The 27,710-nt window shown below is 40.8% G+C and overlaps 1 protein-coding gene and 1 long non-coding RNA gene across 4 annotated transcripts in view; one reads left to right on the top strand and one right to left on the bottom strand.

The window, feature by feature from the left end:
• The window catches only part of LOC147657307 (uncharacterized), a 173,679-nt gene extending 151,908 nt beyond the window's left edge, over positions 1–21,771 (top strand). The window contains exon 5 of the long non-coding RNA XR_015292689.1: positions 20,271–21,771. This is a non-coding gene — a long non-coding RNA (uncharacterized LOC147657307). The remainder of the gene's footprint in view (positions 1–20,270) is intronic.
• Positions 1–24,106, bottom strand: part of LOC147657306 (uncharacterized) — a 141,924-nt gene extending 117,818 nt beyond the window's left edge. For all 3 annotated transcript variants that reach the window (XR_015292687.1, XR_015292686.1, XR_015292688.1), the window contains exons 1-2: positions 23,231–24,106; positions 21,763–21,922 (exon numbers count right to left, since the gene is read on the bottom strand). The gene's annotated coding sequence lies outside the window, so the exon portion shown is untranslated. The remainder of the gene's footprint in view (positions 1–21,762; positions 21,923–23,230) is intronic.
• Positions 24,107–27,710: the final 3,604 nt, after the last annotated feature.

The raw sequence follows: 27,710 nt of genomic DNA, 5'->3' as shown, positions 1-27,710 counted from the left end.
AAAAAAGAGGAAACGGGGGGGAGGGGAGGGGAGTGTGTTGTATCGTTTCAACGGAAGGGAGCTTTACTATCTAACGTGGCACGCGATACACTGTTTCATTTCAACCAGGTCGTTTAACCTTCGACCAGCTTTTTAATTTCGCGGTAAAACCTTCGCTCGTCGATTTATCGCGCTTCCGACAATTTTATATTATTGGATCGATTCGTAACGAGGAGGGAGGGGAGGGGGGGTGGTTTATGAAAAGAAATAGAATAAAAAAGGAAAGGGAGGAGGAAAAGACTTTGAGACTTGTAATACTAATTCACCGGTTCTGAAATAATAGATACGAACGATAGATCGATTCGCGGTGTGAACGAATCTCTCGTTGCTCCATGCGTATAAGTAAAAAATAAATATAAGAATAAAATTTTATCCTATTCAAATTGTTGAGAAAAGATTGCAGAAGAATCGTAACATTTTAATTAGAATTTTATGTCGAAGAAAATTATAAAAAGTATAAAAGAATAAGATTCTTATTAAACTCGATGTCTATTAAATGTTTACACGCGTTGCATCCAAATGCATTCGAAGCAATTCACCAAATATCGATGATAGCTGTGAAATATTAAATTTTATAATAGAATTGCTCCGCTAGTACAAACACATTCGCTTCGTTCGACGGCTCGCGTAAGAATGAAAATTCGGGCGTCGCGGTACGACAACAAGTCGACGAGAATAATAACAAGAGATTTAGGAGAAAGTCTCTCACGTATTCTTAATATTATTAACTGGTAATTTCGCTCTGCCTATACGCATCTGTATCTTTTAATAATCCGAATAAAAAAAAAGGAAAAAAAATACATCGCAACATTTAACGTTTATAATGATATTAAATCGTTTCGTAAATAACGCGTTTCTCGTTTTATAAAAAATAAATTATAGAAAAATAATAACACTCAATCGATTAATCTTAATTACTTAATTAGTTAGTTTCGAGAATTTTGTAATCCCTTTGCGACGAATTTTTTATTATAATAATTGCAAACGTATCTATATCATTTTTTCCCTCGAAATATAATTATACTTGTAAAAATTCGAAACGATCGAAAATCTCTTTCGATCATCGTTCAAAATCGTTTCCCTCGAAATCAAGCAATTTTTTAACTATACGAATTATACGATTCTTTATCGCTACAAAAATCGATATATCTCGAAAAGTCGATCTAGTCAACTTGTTCAACGAAACCAAACTTTCCGTAATTTCTTGAAACTTGTTCCTTTTCAAAAATTCCTTCCTTTTTCCTTGATCGCAATCAATACCTTGGTAAAGTGGCTGTCGAGTCACGTGTTATTTCCGCGTTTATTCCATCCGACACTGATCTACATACAAGGAAGGGAAGAGGTCTTCGAAAATCGATACTCATAGAGGTCGACAGGAAGGATCGGTTTTGACATCCTCTCTTACGACTTCCTTCTCCAGACTCACAACTGTCTTTTACCTCGACTTTATTCTTCCCGTATTTCTCCATCGAACGTATTCCTCCCCCGCCGCAAATAAGTCGTCTCGGTTACCTTTTGTATTTGCGAATCAAAAAGCCGAACGTTTTCGAAGAAACCGAATCGGAACCGAACCACGGAAATCCTATCTTTCCTTACCGATTTTATAAAATACAAAATACGTACATATCTGTGTATACGATCTTTATATATACATATATATATATCTCTCTCTTTCACCCACTTTCACGTGTTCCCTCCTCTCTCCTGGCAAAAAAGGTCTTTTGAAGTTTTCACGAAAGAGGGGGCACGTACACAGGGCACGGCCATTGATTTAATGGGTGTACTTTTAGCCGCGGTTAAACACCACATCAAACCGAGTTCTTCGCTTCTTACTTCGGGAACGAAGAAGGGTTCATTCGATAAATGACTTCTATACGACCGCCATCATTCCTTCACCGACCGACACGGCTTAAACTCTTCCGCCTCTGTGCACCGCTTCCGTGAATCACCGTCCCCCTCCCCTACCATCGATTCTCTTTTCCTTTTCCATTTTCTTCTCCCCGTATCTTCTCTTTTTATCCTACCGTTATTGCCATCGTGGAATTATATCGGAGGATGTCTCGGAGGAGACGTCGTTAGTCGTGGTATGATCGTGCACTGGCAAGGAAATTGTATTTAACGGAACAGAGAACAGAGTGAGGTCTCGGTGACTCTTTCCTTTTTCTTTCTCTTCTTCTTCTTCTTTTCTTTTTATTTTCGAAAAATCAAATTCTCGTGAGAATAAATTTTTGGTATATCTCGCTGTTACTTAACGTCGAATACGATGAAAGTAACGATGAAGATGTGGTGCTTTTGCAGTTTGAAGCTGCTTGAAATTCCGGGCTTGGAAAGATATAGGATATTAAAAGAATATTTCCCTTTTTTCTTCTCCTCGATTATCTATTATTTCTACGAAGCAGAGAATAAAATATATAATATTTTCTTCTCCATGTGTAATACTTCAAAGAAAAGGAAGTTGATATCGTTGATTCCCGCGAATTCCAACGTACCAGTAACCGAAGTTCGTGGCAGAGAATGTCCTTATGTTTAAGGTAAAGCTCGCCAGGCAAGCCTTACCGATGAGTCCAATTAGCTCGCTTCCAAATGGAACGGCCAACTTCTCCTTCCCTTTCAATTCTGCTTCTCTAACACATTTATAAGTCTCTGCGGATTCAATCCACTGTAACTCGAATTCGTTCCAGGGACCACGAGAATTGTTATCCCTCGCTTCTTTACCCCTTTGGAAGACACGATTACCCCTTTTTTTTCCCTTCCTTCTTTCTTTCTTCTAAGTTTGGAAACGTATGACGACTTACGAATGGATGATCGATCTCTCATTCCGTCTTACATGCACTCGCACCAATTAATCTCCCAAACTCGAATATAGCCACATTGATAATATTTTCAAATTGTTTAGAAACGGTTGATTATTCAGGCTGATTATAAAACCGATTAATTTATTTCTCCTTAGCTCCTTAGACACGCTTTTATCTCGCAAAACAAACATCCATATTTGATTCTTAATTTTCACTTCTTTCATCATCACGAATCATCGACGAATTCGATATATCTATTCGTGTGAAATTTCGAAAAAATTCTTCGAGCAAAAGATACAACTAAGATACAACCTGTGAAAAAAAAAAAATCCAGATCGAGAAATTAAAAAACGTCGTTCGACGAGATCTCGCTTTAATCCACGCTCCGCCGCGGGAAGAGTCGACGCGTCTGGGCCGAGATATCCCAGGGATTAGCGTGGCGACGACGTTGTTCTAAGTTGGGGACATGTTTGGCGAGGGGGAGAGCGAGGGCGCGCGTGGGCGTATGGCGAAAAGCCAACGGCAGACAGCCGCTCCGTTTTCTCTCCGCCGACGCGAGGAGGAGACAAATCGGTGTTACAAGCGCGTGTGCGCGATCGCCTGTCGCCTGTCCGTGGAAACGTACTCGCGCGTATCCGCGCGTGTCGACCTGGGGATGGCTTCGAGCACCGCGCGAATTTCGAGCCAATCCCTCTCGACCATAGATCGCGCACAATCCGTCTCGTCTCTCGTAGCAAAAAATACGTAACGAGAATTCTCCATCTTCGATAACAACTTCGGAGGAAGAACAAATTCTTCGAGCAAAAGATACAACCAAGATACAACGTTTGAAAGAAATAATCCAGAAATTAAGAAACGTCAACAGTTTAAATTTCAAGCGGAACAAGAGAAATGGGAAGAAAAACGAGAAGTAAGGTCGAATCTGTCTGCTGATATATCGAGGTGAAAAAAAAATTCGAAAAGTTCAAACTTGCGAGAGACTCGAGGCCATCGCTGGGATAGGCGACATTCGAGGGATATGTAAGATTCCAACCGCCCACGATTCACGACAAATCGTCGTTCAGCTGATCGGCGAGGGCCCTCGTTTAAAACTTTCAATCTCTCGGCTCGCTACTCTGCCCGCGCGAAACGAATACACACGTTCGCGTCGAGAAAGGGTACGAGCAGGCTACGAAGTGTCTACGTGATTCACGGCGCAACAACGACGCCGCACCGTGTAATGACAGTCTGGTGGCAAATTGCCGCCCGACCCAATCATTTATCAAGCATCGCCCCATTGTTTCCAACCCGATCAATCGGTGTCCTTTGCTTTTCGTACGTGTTTAAGAGAACCGGGGGGGAATTTTCATGCGAATGTTCAAACTGAATTTGCAAATTTTCATCCAGGATGAAAGTTTTTGGGAAGGAAAAGGTTTTGGAATAAAGTCGGAGTCGTTGTACTCCGATCCGTTTCACTTTCAACCGTGAAATTTTTGGAAAATACAGTGAATATTGTACGAACTTCTATTCATATCGTTGCCTTGCTCTCTAAAATATCTTATGAAAGATGAAAAGTGACGAACGAAAATGAAATATGTATAAGAAAAATTCGAAAGAAGGATCGATTTTAATACGACGAAAGTACAAAGTGAAACAAATTCGTTTCCTTCGAAGCAGAAGAGAGTCGGTGAAAAATCAATCAATTTATTTTGAACGAATTTGAAAGGTGTGGGTGGGGAGCAACCAACATCGTCACCGAAATTTCTATTCTCTGTTCGAACACACGAGCCCACATACCTTCTCACGATATTTCAAGAAGGAGGATCCCATTACGAGTGGTTTCACGAGCTTCCACATCCACCACCGCTGTAATCACTGTGCGAAACGTGATAAGCCATCCACGAGCAAAGGTGGTCCTTTCACCCCAACCCGATTACGCGTGCATCCACCCCGTTCAACGATGAATTGTATTAATTAACCCGATACAATTGTTAAACCGTGTGTAATTGTAATCGAGCGGGTAACGACGATGTAACCGTGCCCCGACCGTTTGTGTTTTCGAATTCGGTTGAAACGAAAACCAATCGGCTGGATCGATCCTTTCCCCGCCGAATTTTTCCCCCCGAATCGAACGATTTTTAAAAATAAAATTATACTTAAAACATTATATATTTATATCCACATAAATTTGGTAGTTTTACGTCCGCAGCCGGCAAAAACTTGAAGTCGAAATGCCAATCAAATCGGGCTTTGACATAGCTTAATTCATTATCAAGCCTTTATTTTGTTTATTTATTAACGTGTCGCCACCGTGTTGCAACTAATTAATTTAGTTTGCACGCGACTGTCACCGGACACGAAGGTATTAAAACATTGGCAAGAATGAGATACAGTTTTGGAAGAAGAACAAAAAAAATTGCACGAGAATAATCGAAAAGTAAGGAAGAGATCGCGTTATCATCATCATGATTATAAACGAGACATAATGAATAAATTATTCGATTAGAGGTGATGTGAAAAACAAGAAGAATATACGAAGTTGTTCCAATTATTCAAATCGAGCTGTAACGGAATAATTCTATGATGAGATAAGGTTGGAGAAGAATTTTCCAAGCGGAAATGAAAATTACACGAGAGGAGGATAAACGTTGCTCGTTTCACGAGAAAGAGAAGAGAATGTAAAGCACAAGAGTAACGACAGAGAGAGAGAGAGAGAGAGAAACGAAGAAGAGCGTGTTTTTTCCCTCCCCTCCCCGCGCGCACAATAAAACCCAACGAATCAGCATTATCGTCGCCCGATCTCTCCACTGTCATTAAGAGCGGTGTCGCACGGTTGGACAAAGACGTTGCAAACAAAGCGAGTAACGTCGCCACGTTAATCCTCGTGGCGTGGAGAACGGGGCCAAGAAATAATTCTCCCCGTTTTTGCTCGTAGTTACGCGGATTAGGGGACACTAATTTATACCGTTGAGACAAGAGAAGAAAAAGCCGCGAATGTACTGTGGGAGAATTATATCCCCCCCCACCCACACCCCTCCCCCTCGGCCATGGATAATCCATCGACTTACGAACCCGACTGTACACTGTACCAACTGTTTTTTTACCAGATCGACGAACCAGATCGATCGAATATATCGTTATATTTTGCCTTTTCAGGATGATCGTGATCTATCGTGTGGATTATAATTTTATTATTCACATCGTAACATTGGATCCACGATTGGAATGTACGTAAACGCGCGAAGGAAATTTTAGTGTCTTTGTAATTATAATTTTAGGCAAATTCTATCTATTGTCGATCTATTTGTTGTTGAAATATAATTGGAAATATACGTTGAATTTATACGTAGTATATGAGTAAAAATTCGTCGAGCATCGAACAATTATTGTGTGGATTATAATTTTTTTACATCACACGATTGGATGTGTGTATAAATAAACGAACCTTTACGTGAACTTCTGTTGATTCGACGAAAAATCATTCGATGCAAATTTGATTGGATAAACTTTCGAAAGTCTGGTTATGCGTTTGTTCCTTGACTTTCGTGTGGATCCACGATTGGAATGTAATGTATAATAAGTAAAGGAAATTTTAGTGAACTTTAGATTATAATTTCAGGCAAATTCTATCTATTGTAATCTATTTGAAATATACGTTGAATTTACATAGATAAGTAAAAATTCGTCGAACAATTATTGTACAATTCTTTGTTCGAATTTATAATATTTGTAGCATTTACTCGCGAACCTCTGTTGATTCGACGAAAAATCATTCGATACAAATTTGATTGGAAATAAACTTTCGAAAGCATGTTTATGTGTTTGTTCCTCGACTTTCGTATTCATAAATATAAATGGAATTCCGCAATCTCTCTATGTAATAATATGGGCCAGCAAAGATGACGCAATTGAAACGCGAAAAATATAAAGAAAGAGAAAATAAAGGAGAGAATAGTTCGTTGGTGTAAAAATTTTTTGAAAAACGATCGTCGTGGCGAGACGAAGATCTTTAAATCGAACGATACGATTGTCCTTTCCCCCTTTTGTTTTCCTCGATCAGCTCTTCGAGAGATGATTCTTCGGGAAAAATAAAAATATTCGGGTGGAATATTAGATTGTAAATCGAGTGCTTCGCTTTATGGTCTCCCTGAAATGCCACGAATGGGACACTGCGATCGTTTCTCGTCTCTTCTTTGAATTTGGATCGCTCTCTTTGTGGATGCTCGCTGAGACGGGAACAACGAATGTTGAGGAGTAGATCGATTCACATTTTTGAATCACATTTCCGTCCACAAAACGATCTATTTTTGTTCCAAGAGAAAAAAATTATCTTGATTTTAAAATTCTTTTGATTCTTTTGAATTTAAGGCTTTCCTTCTTGAAGAATTTTCCAATTAAAAAATTCGATTCGTTTTCCAACGATCGATTGTTCCAGGATCATGGATCGATTCTTATCGATGAGAAATTAAAAGTGCATCGAAATATTCTCACGATTCGTATTTATATCTAGAATTTTCGCCGGTACGTGTTACTTCTCCTTCGAAAGTAATCGAATACGAATAATTACGGTTTATTTCGTGGTAAACGTAAGCGACGTAATAATCGTCGAGTGATTCAATTAGGTGGCTCTTTTATCCGAATAAAGTGGATCAGTGACGTCGGTTGTTCGTGAAGCTTTGCCACGAAGTATCTTTATATTTCAGAGAAGAGGAAACGAGACTAATTACCACGCTCGAAATTAAATCCTCGCCGACGTTAGGGTAAGAGTGAATTTTAACCTCTTTGTGCACCACTTCACGCTGATTTTTCTTCACGTGACTCTCCTCGTTTGAATCAAGAAGAACCATCTATCAGCAACCGTTCGTTTCGTTCGAAAAGTTGCCGCCTCGAGATCTCTCCAATCGAATCGAAACGACCAATTAATTCTCTCTAATCGAATAAATCCCTCGATTAATTATAGACGATTACAATTTTCGAATCAATCAATTCTTCTTCCTTCCTTCCTTCAAAAAAAAAAAAGAGATAAATAATCGTGTAAAAGCACAAACAAAGGAGTCGAGCAACCCCGAAAGGAAATCCATCTAGACAGATTTATCCAGGACGCTCCCCTTTTACTGTTTCCTGTCTTCCTAACCCAGAAACAGCCAAAAATAGGTCGGTCTGCACGCTTCATTAGGGAGAGACGCACGCCGATCATAAAAGCGACTCGTCAACATCTCTCTCTCTCTCTCTCTCTCTTTCTCTCCTATCAATCGTCACAATTTACGAACAGAGAAACGACGTCGATCGTTTCGAAGGTTTTTAATCTTACCGGCGATTCTCCGTGCTCGAGTGCTCGATAAAGATGGCCATGTTCACTCGATTCGACGGTGTTTATTATTCCAGAGAAGGATACTCGACGCGCAATAACTCGTCGTACAATACGCGGCATCTTACGCAGACCGACTATAATCGCTCGTAGTAGCGAAAGGGTTAATATTAGCCACGTTGGCGACATCAAACGCGCGTCTGGTTTGGTAACGGCCCACCACACGTGCATAAAATGGATCGTTTAAAACGGTGGGCGGGATTTGAAAAGCGTGCCGCGAGTCGCACACGCTTCCCGCTGTTTTACGGGGTGTCGTAAGGTCTCCTTGGGCCGAGAACAGTTTCACACTCCGTGAAACATCGCATCCCCCCTGGGGGGATGCGTCAACGCCTCGTTAAAATTCGTTGAAGAGACGCGTCTCTTGCGACCGAAGATATATATATAAAAAGGAAAGGAATTGATAAAATTTCGAATCATATTCCTTTCACATTCGGCAGACCTACTTTTTTCAATAACTATTTTATCAATAACTATTTGATTTCCGCGTGTTGATCGCCCTAAAACGCACAGAGATTATCAATTTGAATCGCTTGCAGCGAGCGAGGGAAGGATGGAAATAATTTTATCCCAACGAGCGAGTAACGAATGACGAGTACAGAATCTAGAAAGTATTTCGAGCACGATAATCTCGAAGAATTTCGTTCCATCGTGGTGTAAAACAGGAATAGAGAATACGAAACACGGCAGGAGGAGAACGATCGAGAGGATGCACGACCGGGCACTCGTGCGATCGAAAGGTGTATTGATTAAATACGAGAGTCGAGGAGAGAGAGAACGTTAAAAGAACGGTAACAAATTACACGCGTGAATCAAGCAACGGCGCTCGTCATTGAGCTCATCGATCTCGACTGGGGGTAACAAAGCCGGCAACAAGCTGACGCTCCGATCGCTCTCCCGTCGCACCGGCGACGCTTCCTATCCCCTTAATGATCCGTAAAATCCGAGCACAATCCTCGCATAAATTTCCATATTTCTCCCCCGATTCTCCCTCCTCTCCATCTCTCTTTTTCAATATACATCCAAAGCAATTCGGCAAAGCTATAACCTCCTCTCCTTTTTAAACTTTGATTCTCTTTTTTTTCAAAATACACCCTTTAAAATTTCGATTCCGAATTCCATCCCTTTTCCCCAAGAATCTATCCTCCTCCCTCCGATATTACTTGCGTTCGTGATGACGCAACGGCGCTCAAGGAGAAATCTCCCCACCTCCCCTCCCTCCATCTTCCCGATTGGAACCACTTCGCGAATGATGCATCGCTCGCGATGGAGCGCCAGGCACAGACGGAACAATGCAAATAAGCCAATTACGTCAATCCTGAGAAATCGTCGACTAAGGGTGGGCGAGTGGAGAGAGAGAGAGACAGAGAGAGAGAGAGAGAAAGGAATGGAAAGAGGGAAGGAGTAGTAGACGGAAGAGGGGGAAGAGGGCCGAGGGGCATGCGAGAGAGGAGAGAGGGACGGGAGAGGGGCTGGAAACAACGGAATGCATGCACGATGCATTAGGTAATGATATCGACATTATGGCCGAGCCAACGAAATGACGAACGGGGCCCGACGTATTGGAACCGGGGCCCCATCGAGGGGCCCATCGAAGGAGGGCCACGGGGGTAATTATACAAGCAAACAAGGGGCGGTCCCGCCGAGATTATAGGGTTTCTCTCCACTCCCCCCTCCGCCGCCCCCTCCCCCGGCCACGCTGCTCCCTCGTAATTACAGGGCCAAACTGCTCTCTCCGTGCCATACCCCCTCCTTCCTTCTCTTCTTTCGTCTCTCGAAAGATGCCACCCGCTAGTCTCCTTTCTCTCTCTCTCTCTTCGACTTCTAATTCTATTTTTTCTTCTTCTTCTTCTTCTTCTTCTTCGTTCGATTTTTCCCTTTTCTTTTTTTTTTTTTTTTTCGATTCCCTGTCTTCTTCGAGGCACGTCTCGATCGATACGCTTCGATCGCTGGGTATGTATAAGTCGTTTTCGATGTGGGGATTAGGGAGAAATTCTATGGCCATTTTCTTTCCCCCCTCCCCCTCTCCCCATTTTTTTGTCGTGCCATTTCACAGTTTGAGAAAAAGGATATCGGTTGTTTCGCCAAACAAACCGTGCGTCGGTCCTCTCTTATATTTATATAGTAGTAGTAATAATAGTAGTAGTAGTAGTAGTAGTAGTAGTAATAGTAGCACGCTTTCTCTCTTCTCTGATATACGCGATTCACCTCGTTAATTGGAGGAGGAAGGGATAATAGAATGAAAGAGAATGGAGCGTTCGAGGTAAAGAGTTAAAGGTTGAAAAGAGGGAATATCGGTGCATGTTCTCGTTTCCAGCCGAGCGCCACGGTTCCAACCGGTACCGATTGTTTCACGATTACGTCGAATCGAGTCGAGTGGAGTTAAGTTAATTCGATGACGACGAGTGATTTCAGGTTGATACAGGGCTCGTTCGAACTTGATTGGGAAGAAAATATCTCTCTCCCTCTAACCGGGCAGATTGCAGTCCCGAGCTTGGGTTTATTTTGAACGAAGGGAGGGAAGGAGGGGAGCATGGACGTATACGTACAGGAATTCAATTTGTTCTTTCGTCGCAATTACAGAGCCAAATTGTTCTTCGTGGCATCCAGGCCGTACGTCTTTCGCCTCTCCTTGGAAATACCACGGGCTAATCTTGCCTTTTTCATCTCCCCCTCCCTCTATTTACGCCCCTGGGTAACGAAACCCCGACGTTCAATTCGGGCTGGAAACTTTGGCAAACGTGAAAAAGTCATGGATTTCTTTAAAGATTTAATTTTCGATCCTGATCCTTTGATCCTACCCCATAGATGTTGCCTATCACCACAACCTTATCCCGTGCTTGTCTCAAATGGATTCTAGAATTCGTATATTCATTCGAGAATCGCAAGGTCGAAGAGCGAAAATTATTCTTCGCACGATTCGATATTCGATAAAGATGGTCTTCAAAGTTATTTTATTAAGAGAACGATCACGCTAGAGCAGAGAATAGCTGCTCTTGAGAGTATTTTTGAAACGCTTAGCTCCGTTCAATTTCTAAAATTCCGATTTCTCTTTCGATAAAATGGAAAAATCGAATCAATCTGATTCAATTGCGACGTTAAAAATTCGTGATTTTCGTCACGAACAAAGTCAAGAATCACGAAAATAAATTCGTTCGATTGACGAATGAACAAAAATTCGTGACAAATCTTTCTCTCCGTGTCGATCCGCATTAATCCCATCCCTCCCCCGATGACAGTGTCTGCCATCTGTAAATCGTTTGTCTCGCGGTTGTAAACGGCCTGTGTTCGGTTTTGTTCTGTTTGTAAGCAACAAGTGTCTCGCTTCAATGAGAATGAATATTTAATCGAGATGTTGAGAAGCACCGTCCCTACCCAGTTTTTGTCGAGTTTTTGCCCAACTCGAGACGAACGATAATCCTTTTTTACCTCTCTCTCTCGTCGTGTAATTCAACATTGTTTCTTACATTAAATCATTACATTTATAATTCACGAATCTGTTATCAAATTTTTCCAACAAAACTGGCATGATCGATTATCTTCCAACGAAACTCCGGCGAGTAATCCGAAGAAAAGAAAAAAAATAATAAAGTAGTTTGCAAAAAATCAGCCGCGCATCTGTCGTCTTTCCCCGAAATAACAACCCTCTTCGAATACATTGTTGCGCGTAAATCACGTCTCGCGTTTAATCGGCCGATTCATTACGACGCGATATACATCGTAAAATATTCGTGTGCGTGGCATGATTTAAAATTGATAGACGAGCGGGGTGGCCGGCGGAAATTGCGTAAATTTAAGCCGGCCGAATTAAAAGTAATTAACCGAACCGTTGATTACGGTCTCGCAAGTTTGTCACGATCCCCCGTAATCCGGTCACGTTTCCTCGTAAATTCGTGGCGAGCCTTTATCATCATCGTGTATCGTCGTCACTTGTTACGTCGTCGTTTTCGCCAAAATGGGGACCCCAACCTTGTTTTCGCAACATTCGCCAAAATGGTTGAACGGGGTGGAGATGATCGACAGCCGAGAGAGAAAAAGTCGTTTACACCCGGGGAGGCTTGTAGCCCCATTACGTAAAAATGCGACGATTTCGCGGGAATGCGGGGGAATCCGGGCAGCCTGAGAAACGTGGCGATGCGTGAAAATGGGTTTTTTTTTTTGGGATGCTGCAACATTCGTGGCGAACGAGCTCGATATTTTGAAAATTAATTTTTATCGATTCTTCTTTAGAAGGATACGAAGACACGGTATGATACTCGAACGAATGTTATGGAAAAATAAAATTCTTCCAGATTACTACTCTTTGTAAAAGTTTGCACGAATTTTTAATTCGTGATTTCCTTTCATTTTCCTCGACACGTTAATTTTATATTAATAATTTTTCCTCTACTTTTGTTGAATAAAATAGTTCTTCGTCGAAAGCATGGTTGGAAAGAAAAGGGATGCGCAACGATGATAACGTTATAATCAATAACGAGAATCATGGAAATTCTCCATTGTTGAGAAAATTCTTTTATAGCGAAAGAAGCGAATCTCTCCTCTTTTAATTAACAAGTTTCTTTTTTCTTTTTTATCAAAAGTGGAAAAACGCGATCGTCGGCGGAATCACGATCGGTATTTCGCGTTAATGAGGGAAGGAAAGGAGCGTGCGAATACGTAAAATCCTCCCCTCGTCCTCGAGCATGTAAGACACTCGATCAAGTAAAAAGATAGTTATTTACGTCAAAGTGTACCAGGCTCCGGGCGAAACGAGAACTGATAATGCTTTATTCATGCCACGCGTTTCACTTCTTATCCTTTTTAACTCTCTCTCTCTTTTTCTCTCTCTCTCTCCTTCGTCTCGAGTGGCCTGCGAGACGCGTTTCTTCTCCAATCGGCGTGCAACAATACACAATCCCCGACAAAAAGTATTCGATCACTCTTTAAAATTGAACAATTCCCTCTAAATCGAGCCGAACAACTTTTTTCCAGAAAAAGAAGAAGAGGAGGAGGAAAGGGAAGAATTAGAATTAATTTCGATAAATGGTGCGTAATAAAATATTGAGGAAAATGAAATGCAAAATTTACAATTTTTTTCAGTAATAACGAAAATTTAAAAGATGGCCGAGCAATAATTTCTTCCAAGAATCGTATTACGATTCGTGGGCAAGAGGAAATCCTCGTTTAACCATCGTTGAATAATTATTAATGAATCAAGCGTTGCGAGGATGTAAGTTTTATTCGAGAGAAAATGCAAATATTCACTCGGGTACAAATTGAGTTATTATCTCGTTGGTGTACGTGCTTGTTAAGAGTCATTATACCTTTATCACGCGTAATTACTCGTGTCGTTAACGGATGAAAGGGTGATCGTCGGATATCTTTCTTTAAGGGAAGACCGTTTGAACACCGAGGCAACATTTTATCCGAAAACATCGATTTCTCCGTGCATTGCGACAACGTTGGAAACCACAAAATTTTGACCAGCAAATTATATCGTATCTATCATCCTTGAGATAAAAAAATAAGAATCTTAATTAATTATTCTATATTTATCTGCATCCGTCGCAACATCGAAGATTTCCCCAAATTTGGAGGAAGAAAAATTGTCACGAAAGATCAGATTTTACGTTACGATCGATGGAGGATACTTCAACAGGATCCATCGACACGGTCTGCATTTAAAGTTCCGGCCCAACATCGGAGACAAAGTTTGCCTCGAATCCTATACCACCCTCAACCTTCACAGTTTCTGTCGTGAGATTCTGCGGAGACCTCGTTCACTTCGACGTACCTATTTCGACCTACTTCTTACCCCAACTTTAACCCTATTGGGAACAACGGCAGTCACGAAACCAGCCAATGCAATTTGAATATTTTATATCCAAGGCAAACACGCCTGAAAAAATGCGTCGAATCAGCTAATTAGACATCCTCGAAAAAAACAAGAAATAACACACCAATTGCGAGTAATTGCAAGCTTCAATAATATCGGTATAATCTCGTTAATTTTTGCAAAGTGGGCTGAATTTCATCGAATCGATGAATAGATCGTTCGAAAAGATAAATTTCCGCGGGATATGAATCAAACGTGTAGAATAATTTTTTATTTATACGAAGCTTCATTTTTATAAATAAATCGACGTTGAACACACGAGTCCACTTGTCTGTACAACGGTATCTATAAGGCACGTTTCATTTTATTTTATACCTTGCATAATATATCCGTACCCCACGTATTTTACACAACATATTCGAAAAATAAATGATCCGATCCAACGATGAGAAATTAACTTTTATTAACTTGCAAACGAAAAAAAAAAAAATCATTGATCAATCAAACAACCTGACAAGAAGTTTTAACAAAGCATCCCCTTGCTGCTCCCCGCCATTTATCTAATCCGCCTGAAAAACCTCGAGAGCCAAAAAAAAAAAACACCTCCATATTATTTCAAAAATAATTTATTAACACGCGCTCCTTTTTCGCTTCTCCCAAAAAGCGCGTTCGTCGTCAAAGTGGAAACGAATCTCCAGCACTTCAGGAATCATCGTGCGCCAAGCTATGTTTCGATAAATGGCGCGGATAAACAACATCGATTCCTCCTCCCCTCCGCGCCGCCAATCGGACGAAATGGTAACGAAAAAGAGATTAAAAAGAGGGGAAGGGATGGGGAAATGGTTTACATTTCACGGGGGGCGATAAATATTTCCAAAGTCAGCCGTGAATATTCGTCTTGGCACGGTTAGTTGGCAAGTAACGAAGCCAGCCAACGTTTATTTTTGCACTTCATAGACCAATAATTCAAGCGGGCCACTACCGATACGGGGATGGCGAACTTCTTCCTTCCCCGCCAAACACTACACCCCATTGAAATCGCGATCACGGTCGATACGATGGCTCTCCAATAAATCAGCGGGATGCTTCCATTAGAAAATTCACCCCCCTCCCTCCTCCGCGACCGTTTATTATTAACGATCACCGCAATATTTTAATCTCGTCTCGTAGCATTTCACCGATTATTTGTCGAAGCTTTCTATAAAATTTTTAAACTTTTATATGACGATTAATCAATCGTTAATAATTAGATCGGTGGAAAAATTTTGATCAACAATAGAGAATCAATAATAGTCTGTGCAAATAAATTAACTGTAACAAAGCTCTTTCCTTTTCGTAACGGGGACACCACCACGCTTTATCGTGTAAAAGCAGCTGCAAAATCAATACCAAGCTATCTGTGCGTTCGACGAAAGCATTAATACGTTCTATTTCGAGACGGATAATCTACTTCCAATCTCTCGAAAAAAAAGAACAGAGGAGCAACGTTTTATCCACGTGTCTACGTATATACACCACACACACACACACGCGCGCGCGCGCGCGCTATCCAACCGATACCCCAAACCGGATGAAACATTTACATCAGACCGGATGTTCCTACTACACCTTTCCTCGGTGAAGGGAGAAAAGTTGCGTGTAAAGTAGGGAAAATATGGGACAAGGGAGTTGCAACAAGGTCGAGACAACCTCCTCTCCGTAACAGGAAAGGGCCAGCCGAGAGAAAACACCATAGCCACGGTACAACGCCATAGCGTTGTATATATATATATACATAGGCGGTGCACTACGAGCAGGATGGAATTCCATGGATGAAATTTCTTCGGCTCGCGCGCGCGCGCGTGCGTGCGTGCGTGCGTGCGTGTCGGGGCGGTGAATTCCCGAATTACAAGTCTCTCATTTGAATAAACGTAGCGAGCGACACGGTCGCGCTCGTCTTTGTTTTACGACTCGGCACGGAACGGTGACACGGAGGGAAACGGTCCGGGTAAACGTTCGAAGGAGGCGTTAGACGTTGTGAAACGTGAAATATAAATGAAGAGAAGAAGAGAAAAAAGAGAGGGAGAGAGAGAAAAGGGAGGAGGAAGAGATGTGTACCGTCGAGACAGGAACGACCACGGTTTCGACGTCCTCCAACGAAACGACAAAGTATTCCTGTCAGGATAACGCGGAACGTGGGTGGATCATTTCGTGTGTATATAGATGTGTGTGTGTGTGTACGTATATATATGTGCACGTTGTATCAGAGGAGACACGGCTTCACGAGTTACGCGGGAGACAGGGTTCAAAAACCGCGTATATAGGAAATACGATTCACCTTGTATTCCCTGCTGATCGGGAGGGAATCGAGGAGACACGCGGATTTTTAAAGAAAGGATGGATTGGGTTGGGGGATGATGGATCTGTACTTTCTTTCGATCGATTTGGAAATCGTTTGGAAGATTTCTAGGGGGAGGAGAATTGCGAATTATTTCGACGAGACGAATTGGAGAAATTTTATATTACGAGTGGATTGTAGATTTTTGTTGGCGATTAAGTGAAAAGTTGAGAACGGATGAATATTTGAGATGGAAATTGTCCATCTTATTGATTCTTATTGAAATAATGAAATTTTACAAGGAAATGTAAATTATTCGCGATTATCCCCCCCCCCCCCCCGTTCAATGTAATTATATAAAATTTTAATTTATCGATACGATCAATTTGGTAAATTATTGCGGAACAAGGTAATCGTGTTATATTTAAAATATCTATCGATTGGAAAATTTTATCCTCGGGTATTATATGGATATAATATAATGGATAATGTTGATCGAAAGAAGAAAAGTAAAACACGGTTGATAATAACCGTTTAATAAATACGTGATTAAGTACAACAACATAATTTTCCAATCTAGTTTGCAAAATCGTAGTGGATTTAAAATTTTTTATAAACGCGACGAATAACATCCTATCGTACGTGCTCCGTATCCGTGGAAATTTCGTTTAGAGAGTAATATCGTACAAATATACGGCAAACATAGTAATATATTTAAAGAGAAAACAATATCTATCCCCTCCACTCCCTCCCCCGGTACACCATGCGTGTAATTCGAATATCAAAGACAAACTTGAATTCGAGAAATTTGAATTCCGAACTACATTGAAAATTGTTTCCTGAAACGATTCACATGCGCACACACAAAGAAAAAGAGAGAACGTATTTATAATATTTCGAATCGTAAATCCGTAAAATGTTCTTCTAACGAATCTTCCTCTCTACCTGGTAATTATTAATTTTTAAAAGCTACTTCTTTCTCATTTTTTTATAAAATCAATTAAAATGCTTCTCTTCGCAAATTCCAATCCCCACCTTTCCCAAAAAATTTCCAAAAAAGATCAAACATCCGGAGAAACAACGTAGAAAAGTATGATATTGCCATTCATTTTTTTTTTCCAAGTAAAAATTATTCACTCGGAAAAACAGTGCGTAACGATTAGAAAAATCCTGGCCGAAAGAATGTGACAACAATTTCAAATGGTATTTTAATTCGCGCCGTTTCCTCGAGAGGTGGTTTCAAGCCAGAATGTGCCGTGCCGTTTAACCCGCGAATATAAATCGAATGGACAAGCGGCCGGCTCGTTACCGCGCGCAATGACTACCCGGATGCACGTTTCTTTTTACACGTTTCGCGGATAGGAGGAAGATCGTGGCCCGTGTATACGTGATATTAAACGCAAAGCGTGGCAAGGAGATATTGCAGGGAGCGTGGTTATTTTATGCGCCGCGGATGAAACATTTCAACGTGGGTCCCGACACGATCCCCAACGACGTCCCGACAACTCCATCTTGCCTTTCCATTATCGCGTCTCTTTATGATCTATCAATCTCGGCTCCCGCCCGTACGCGTAATAACGACCGGGCCCAATTTGCATGCGAAACTCCGCATTAAACTCCACGAGACCGCCCCTTTACTTCGTGAGCCACCACTGCCTCGCGGTATGCGCAGAAACGAGTGGGTAAACGCTTGTCGACGCTTATATTAGATTTTTCTTTTCTTCTTTTTCATATGATGCTCGGTGGTAAATGGTGGGAAATTTTGAGTAAATATCAGCTGTTTTCGAGACGATGCAAGTACCTGTTCCTCTTTACAGAGGGCTCTCAATTTCTCGTGTTATAAATATTAACTGTTAATCTTATCGAGCGAGTTATATTTTTGAACGAATGATTGTTATATACGAAAAAGATGTTTCGATGTTACGCAAAAATGCATTACACAAAGAAATATTAAACGCGTAAAAACGGAATGCGCGCAAAGTATCATAAAAATGTTCAACGTCGCGCGAGGAAAGCACCCGTGTCCACATTGCTCGTAACGATATAAAACAAGTTCGACAAACACGTTGCCTTACTTATCCGCCAATAAACATGGACACTTCCGCGAACGGCGGCCAACGGCGAGCATCGAGTGGAATATCGTTTGCGAACAATGTTCCTCGACGGAGGAACGCCTTAAGCCTGAAACCGGCCCCCCGGCAAGAAACGAAATCGTTCCGCACCGAAAACGAGCAGGATCGATCGGAATTCGACCGGTAGCCGTCTAACTAATTTTCGTTACGGTCCCCTGGTATCACCGATTCCCTCGGTTAGACGAATTCCAAAGCTCGAAAGGGGGCAAGAACGATCGTGCGGCCACCGTGGTTTCTTCTTACCTCCTCATCCCTATATAAGTATATAAATGAGAAACGCGCGCAAACAATTTTTCTCGAATGGCGGCGGCGCCATTGGTGGGAAAGCGACGCGGTGAAATCACCGCGGTACGAATTTTACGACGGGGGGCGCAGAAAAGCATTTATTATTTGCGGTCTTAGAAGCGATCCTCGTTATCCTCGTTACCAGGCCGAGCCTCGACAAGAAGAAGCCACCGCGAACAACGGACGAGGAGAGAGAAGTTGGATGGAGAAGACAGAGAGAGAGAGAGAGAGAAATTCTGACTGTGAGAGGAGAACGGGCAGGCAGGGATCTCTCCAGTGGAGGATACGGTGGAGCGGAGAGAGGAAGAAGAGAAAACAATAAGACGAAAAGAGGAGGAGGAGAGAAGGAGAGAGGGAAAGAGAAGATAGACACTGGCGGTGGAGTAATAACGGACTGCTCACCATGATTATAGAGCACGAGGCAGCCGGTACGTTGCTTAAATCAACAGAGAACAGAGCCGGAGGTTTCACCTGCCGAATCAATTTTTACCTCGTTTCGAGTCTGCCCGTCCTCCGAGTTTTCGTCCTCCTCTCTCTCTCTCGTTCCTCCTCGCGCACCCCTCGTCTTTCTCACCCCACCGACCGTGACCGGTTTTCCTTTGGTTACCGATTACTTTTTCCATAGGGCCGAAGGAAACACCCATCCTCCTTTCCCTCCATCCTTTCCCTCGATGATGAAATTCGCTCGACTTTTTACAAGGACAAGTTTAATATTTCTCGGTGAACGAACGTTTTTGTTTGTCATCGTCGGATGAAAGGAGGAGGAATCGTGAGAGTGATGAAAATATTCTTACAGGGAGGAGGGAAATTGAATTTTTCATTCATCTGTGCCTGGCCGAAATCTTCGTGCGAGGATAAGAATCCTCGAATAGTGTTCTTCTTGTTCGTTAACTCGTGGTACGAACGATACGAGAAAGTAAAATAATCGAGAAATTTCGTTTCGATCGAAATATTCGCTTCAGAAGAAAAATTTCTCTGAAAACTTCGAACAAAACCAGCGATAAAGATCGTTGACGAGCAAAGCTTAATGATCGTCGTCCAAGTTTCCAAGTTTGCTTAGAAACCAGCCACGACGTAATTCGTCCCATAACTGAACTGGGGCGAGGACTACGACGCTTCAAAAACGGGAAGTTTTGACGAGCTCGGGTTTTTGTTAATTTCAAACTAGACTAGACACAGGGAGGGGAAATTTTGACGAAACCACCACACGCCACCAACTTTCTTATCCAACTTCGTCGTAGCCGAAAACGATCATTAACGGATAATTAGAGTAGAGACAAGTAAATTTGTGAATCAAAGAATGTACCTTTTAATCAACTAACTTTTCCCTCTCCCTCTGATCCATCCGGTACGCGTACGTATAAACGCGGGGAATATACAACTTTTTAATCCAATTAGCCTCCGTTTCTTTGACAGGGTTCCTTTTATATCAAACGCATCTACTAGTAGCTCATCCCCGTGCCCACTTTCGGTATTACGTTTCATTTTCATTAAAACGTAGAAAACGCTATTTTTTTCTTCTTTTTTTTTTCGGTGGCGAAAGGCAAATGGAAGAAGAAAAAGAAGAAGAAGAAGAAGAAGGGGAAAAAATATCGAAATAAAGAGAGAGAGAGAGAGAGAGAGAGAGAGAGAGAGAGGACGTGGACGTATAAAGAGGAGAAACGAGAACAAACGAAGGGAGGAAACCGTGGTTGGAAAGTTATCAGTCGAACACAAAGCGTCTACGTGTCCGTGCATACACGCGGCTTCCTACGTGAGCTTCTTCAACGACCATCCTCCTCCCCCTCTGAGCAAAGTCTAAAAGCTCGCAGCGACATTATCCGAGAGAAACTTGGAGAACGGGGACATTTTGAAATTTACGAATGACTACATTATTCAGGGGAACGAGGAGCGCGGGATACAATGCGGTTTCCTTATTCCACGAGTCGAAATATCCGTTCGAGGGAGGGAGAGAATGGGAGAGAATCTACACCGGGCCTCCCTTCTTTTTGCAGATCGCTTGGTATCCTTGGCGGAGAGCACAAGGATAACACGGTCCAGGTTTATACGAGGACATCAAACCGGCCGTGGGCCGGATATCGACGACTTTACGCGGGAGGAACAGCCGAGTTTTCGGTAGCGAAAGGGACGTTTTCTCTCGGCCTGTGAATTTCTCCTATTTCGCGGTTTATAACCTACTTTCCAACAACGGACGCTTTTCGCTACCGATACACTCCGTTTCATAAGAGATATTCCTCGAAAAATTGATATCTAATACAAGATCCGAGAGGATAACTTTTACGTATATTTTCCTACATGTGTTTACTTCTATATCTTTACACTGTATCTATCGTGGTAAAATTTTTGTAGATTTTTTATTTCAGAAACAATAATCTTTAATCGACAAATGAAATAACCAAAGTTTTAATTCTTTGAGACTCAAGGATATTTATAGGTTTATTAATTTGAAATTGTATATATGCTATAATTCAATCCAAAATGCTCATTAGCTGCCTCAATTGTTATTTCATTTCTGAACACTTCGGTCAAATGATCAAACAAAATGTTGTATTATCTCTTCAAGTACACTTTCTCTTTAAAAAAAAATATCAATTCAAAGATATATCGTTATGAAACAGACTGTACATGCAGAAAAAGTATTCTGCCAAGCTTCAAGTAGTGAGGCACTCGACTTTCGGTTCCTGGTGGATCCTCCTCATCGTCACAAGCGACGATGCGAGTGAACAGTTCGGTTCTTGGAGCATCGTTGACCCAAACTGGGTCGTTCGGCCGCAAATTGATCCAGATCGGGATCGGTGATTCCGATGAAAAAGAGCTCGCGTTTTTACGAAGGAAAAAAAAAAAAGGGAGGAAAAAAAAAAAATCCCAGCGTGCGTTGGACGATCGTAAATTGGCGACAAACGGCCCCCGGTTAAAAATGTACGATAAGTCCGTGCCGTGTTAAGAAATTTATGTCCGGTACACGCGGCAACCAGTTATCTTCCGGAACGAGTTATCTTTCGGTTCGATATAAAAATGATTTTTCCAAGACTTACGGCTCGTTGTTACTACTAATCCGTGAAAATTGAGGTTTTCGATGTCGCTGTGTGCCGCATTAAGCAGCTTCCGTCTCACTTTTATATTTTATGATATTTTATTCGAAGAGGAAGAGAGACACGTGATGGAGAATTTCGACCATCGACGGTACAGGATATTCTGAAATCAGAAAAGAGTGGTTTTTTTTAAGGATGGAAAAATAAATCGAAAACACAGAATAAAATTTGAAGCTTCGTTTCTGAAAAATAAAGGGAATACGAAAAATTTTGCAAGTTTTATCCATTTTCTGATTAAACAAGAATGAATTGGATGGTTATTTTAAAAAAAGAGAAAAAAATTATATCAATTATCATAGATATATCAAGATTTTAACCGAATGAAATGATAATATTTTTTTACGTAACGTAAAATTCGAATTTTTATATTAATTTCGAAAAGTTTCATTTCAGGATCTTTTTGAAATAAAAAAATTTCCACGTAGATATTAATAACACGAAATAAAGTACATTATAAAAAATTTATATTCAAATAAACGATATTACGAAAAATATTTATACACATCCTTATTTTCCAATGCAGCATTTTTTTATCTAGCTTTACATTCTCATCGATATCAATTTTTTATAATCACGCTTTTACGATCATTATCAGATCAAAATTCTTCAAGAATCTTTTCAGAATATAATGTAATATATATATTGAGTTTCAACACGATTACGCGATAACGAAGAATACTCGCTATGGAAACAAACATCATGCGGAAATTATGCGAGAATTAGCCTCGCGGCTCGATTGTTCCAAATTTTATTTGTGACGATTAGTCGTGGCGAGTGAACACCGAGGCGTAAACACGATTGCAAAATTCAACGAGAGCCGCAATGCTATTATCGCGGCAGTGATGAGTCGAAATCGATTATTAATAACGCATTAACGCGTGCACGGTACGTAGAACACCGGTTTCCGGTCGTGTCATGACCAAAACGGAAACGAAAAGTCTTGCGCGTGCGTGAACTTCACGCGCGAAATCACGTTGGAATCTGCGATCTGCTCGATTATTGAATACGAAGAGAGCACGATGGAAGTGCATTAACCTTTTCGTTATCATAGACGAGATATTTCGCGATGTTATTAACGAGATATTTCTTAATATATTCAAATGAAATACCTATTATTTTGGGTATACAATCAAGTGGAATGGTACATTTTCGTACTATTGCCTCTTATCTAATAAATAAATTTCATCCTAAATTTCATCCTACGTTCACGCATTGTAATAGAAAATGTATGTCACATAACATGAATGTTCACGTACCTAACGAAGCTTTTATTGCATTGTTTATCAAAAGTTCGATTCATTCTAATATCGAAATACTTCAAAACTAAACTGTTTAATCTTACCAATAACATTGAATTCTTATGAAATGAGATATTTATATATTGAATTTGATCTCATTACTATTTACTAACCTCAATTATTGCATCAACGACGAAATGCGTAGCAAATGAATTTTGCATTCCAATAAAACAGCACACACGATATCCCACTCGTAACATTGGCGCGATCATTGTCACGACGCGATATATCTTGTCCACAATATCACTTTGAAAGATATTTTCGTTCACAATATTGAAAAAGTTAAACGAATATCAACTTTCGCGTGCAAGCACTTCCATCATGGATGCTATTCACTAACACGCGCATGCGTGGTTCAAGCGTTTCGATCCACGTTTCACGCAGCTGCCGATCCTCGTTTTCGCTCGCACGTGTACCGGACAGCTTAAGTAAATTGGAGCGCGAGTTGCAAATTTACCAGCAAACAGATCTCTCTTTCTCTCTCTTTCTCTTTATATACGCGAAACCATAAGAATTGAGAGGCCGGGAATAGTCCCCGCAGCTGCGTCAAAGAGGGTTCAAGAACGTTTACGCGACTCGATTAATTGAGCTCGAAACGGAACGAAATGACTGGTACTGGTTGCGCAATAGCACTGCAACTTAATCTTATAGCGCCATTTTTAAAAAAAAGATTGAAGACAATTGAAAATTTTATACGTATATATCGATAAATAATATCGGATTCTTTCGTAAAAAGATTATTTCTTTTATTTTTAAACGAAAAATCGTATAATATAATTTAGAAGATAAAATTATATAAAAAAGGAATCGAATAATTGGAGAAAAAAATAATGAGAACGAGAACGTGTAAAACCTATTAATATTAAACAATTATATTTAATGTGTATAAAATAAATTCCCAACAACTTCGACCAAGCATGTACCTATACATCCTTACAAAACAGAATTAAAGGAAGAAAAACAAGATAAAATTAAAAAATAAAAAACGCAAAAAACTAAAAGGAGTTCCCATACCCATAAACCTGCCTAATCCACCGGATTTAAGAAGAGCACAGTATACACCTCCAACAAAAGCGACGAGCGTATTTTTTGAAACTGCACGATACAAAGGATCTCCAACTATTAATCCTATTAAACAGGATTATAGGAACGGAACAGAGAAAGGGTAGACGATAGAGAGTGGCAGAGGCGGGTCTGATCCGGGCAAAAAGGTGTTTTCCTCCTTGTCTAGCTGGACGAACGAGCTACACTGGAAGGCGCTCTGGGGTTTCCGAAGGGATATGATAGAACGAGGCTCATGACGGTCTCTCTCCGCAAAACGAGATCCTCGGCCTCGAATGCACTCTGCCGTGAAATGCATTACGTATGCATCGTGCTATCACGCCGGGGGAATCTGTGGGACCCAGACATTCGCTAATTCGCGCGCGCGCGCGCCAGCATTTCCTCGAGCGGAAATCTGGACCTCCACGGGAGCGGAGAGAGATCGTGGAAGACGTATACGCCGGCATTATGAATTCCTGGTCGCGTTCGAGCCACTTTGTCCCGTGCTTTTTCATCCCTTTTCTTTATTGAAATCGGCCAACTCGGGGAGATGGAAGGAAATTAATCGCGAATGCCAGAAGAGTAGAGGGAGAGGCAGAGAGAGGGAGAGGGAGGGAGAGAGAGAGAGAGGGGGAGATCGATGATGGCACGGTGTACAGGGTCCTAATTAGTTGGAAGGGGAGAGGAACGATTCGACGTGGAAGATTTTATTCGTTCTGGAGAAATCATCCATCTTCTTTCCCTCTTTTCGATAACGATCGAATGAAGAGTGAATGATTTTTTTTTTTTTTTAGATTTTTGGAAAAGGAAGTTTGCAAAAATTGAAAATTTGATCAATGTGTACTTTGACCAAATAAAAACAAATATAATAGACTGTATGATTAAATTCATTGTTTGAACAAAAACTTCGATTTCAAGGAAAAATTGAAAATAAAGAGTAGCGAATCTCGATTCAATTGTAACGAACATAATTACATAATAATTTTATTTTTGATTGATTCGTGCGTGGAATTTTGAACGAAATTAAATAGTATTTCAAGTAACAACGTCGAGTATTCGACGTTTTAAAATATATCAATATATCTTATTTTATTTTTATCGACACACGATTTCTCTTTTCTTGTATCCAAAAGATAATCGAATAAATACCTATCAATATTGAGCGACAGGTTCGCGTAGTGATTCGAACGAAGACAGATTCGACATAGTGTCTATCAAGCGTGTCCCTGACACGTATATTCGAGTTAACACGAGATCATCGAGGGCAAGATACACGGAACATATAAATGAAAGCCGTCTTCGAGATCGATACATCTATTCCCACCGCAAAGTCCCGTAAATCAAGATCAAAGGGAGGGCCCGTCCATAGATTTCTGCGACTAACCCAGTCCATGGTCATCCCGGACACACTGGCTAATAATTAATCAGATTAGGACCCATTATGCCTACGTGCATGCGCGTACATTTCGAATGTAATCAGAACGCGCAACGGGTTTAATACAACAAGGCAAGGGGGACAACATCGATGAATTTGGATTCATTATTAAACACCGATTGATCGGTTTATTTCTTAATAAATCACGACCAATCTTCGAGGTCAACTCTCGATTTTGAATATATATTTCATTTCGATTTCGAGGCGAACCTTTAAATCGAATCAACGTCGAGAATCCCTTCGATTCTTCCTTTTTTTAAATATTTCATGTTCGAGTAATATTTCTTTAATCAAAGAAATCTTAAGAGAAATTTGTACGAATCGATCGGTTGAAAAAATGGGAGGAATAAATGAGATTCTTCGCGATTGGAAATATTTGATCGATTTGTTGGAAATAATAAAATTGGATATAATAATTCGCGTATGCATAGATATTAATTTTTAAATAAATGGATTTATCGCGTTTCAACATTTCTCTGGTGGAAATTGACACGGTGGGGAGCGGTTACGGCGTTAACAATCGCGTTACAAGTTGGAAATTGCGTTTAAGTAGAATTCAAAGCCTCATAATTTTGTTGGAAACGGTGAATAGCGCGGTTAATACTTGCTCCTCTAATGAGAGGACGTGCCGCTTTTATTTCCACCTATTACAAACCTTATATAAATGCCCTCCAATATGCCTGTGTAACAAGAATTATTTCGCATGTACTCGCGAGAAACCTCACCAAATCGAAATTAAATAACTCGCTCTTCTTTTCGAGCTTTTAAGAACGCATATTTTCACGCACGGGAATAAAGATTACCGATAAAGCTGCTTTCACAGAGAAGAAAATCGATTTAACCTCTACATCTACCTTGTACTTTTCTTTCTATTATTCCTAGAATTAAAAAATTCTTACATACATTTCTATCTTATTAATATATTTTTTGATAAATGTTTCTTTCCTCTCGTTCGCAGAATTATACGACATAAAAATTCGAAAATCATAGACCCACTTACTCCACCACTACTTTTAATCTCTCTTAATCAAACACTTCATACTTCTACCCAACCATCCGAATGTAAACTCAAATAAATCGATAAAAATCACTTATATTCGCAATCTCGTTCAATATCCTCCTCCTTCTCCTCTCAAACCGAAAGAACCTAAGACGGAGCGCGAATTTTTAAAAGAAAATCCAAACGAGGAGAGATCGTGCAACAACCGAAAATCGCACGATATGTGTACACACTCGTGAAATAATATAACGAGATAGGGAACAGAGTGATCCGACAACAGCCGCACCGATAACCGCAATCGATCCTATTGCATTTATAATTGTTCCAGCGATAGGCAGACATAATAGGGCGGGGGGGGAGGGATCGAAAACGTATCGGCATCCGATGGAAAATCTCGGCCTCAGGATGACGTCGTTTCAAATCAAACTAATTGTGGCGGCCGATACTGCCACCGATAGAGAGAGAGGCAGGAATTGTAATTGCGAGGAAAATTAAATATGCAACGTGAACGATGCCAAATGGGCCGGATACGTACCCAACATTTATTGACTCGCCGATATTAATAGCTGATGAAGGGGATACACCGGGCTAAGTGAGATCGAACGAGATGATATCGTCGCTCTCGTAACGTGACAAAGGATCTTCATCTATTCTCTGAAAACTGATTCGAGAAAATATTTTTCAAAAATTCGATTACAAGACGAGGATATTTGTAGAACGATACGGTCGAGAGAGATTGTATTTCGTGAAGAAAATTGAATGAAGCTATAGTATTCAGTCAGCTTCGGATATATAATATGCTGACTGTAATAAATAATTCTATTTAAAGATTGGATTTTTTTTTTCCCGACTATGATGGAAAATTAGTAAAAAAAAAAAAAACCTCCATCTACAAAAGCCCCTTTCTCAAAAATTTTACTCGAAAATTTCCAAGATCTCTCTCCTTCGAAACTCGATTTACAAAGGCTCGACTTATTATATCGCCCATCGTTTCGTATCACGAGCGGACCAACGATGGTCGAAAGAAACATCTGGACGAGTATCACACGCTGCCCTCGTAAATCCCACGGCTTAACCGTCCACTTCTAAGACCATAAAACACCAGCTATGCAGAGTA

The sequence above is a fragment of the Apis florea genome, unplaced genomic scaffold (genome assembly GCF_048593485.1).
Source record: "Apis florea isolate Af1SG1 unplaced genomic scaffold, ASM4859348v1 contig_3193_pilon, whole genome shotgun sequence".
In the NCBI taxonomy this organism is placed as follows: Eukaryota; Metazoa; Arthropoda; class Insecta; order Hymenoptera; family Apidae; genus Apis; species Apis florea.
This window is presented reverse-complemented; position numbering and strand designations above follow the sequence as displayed.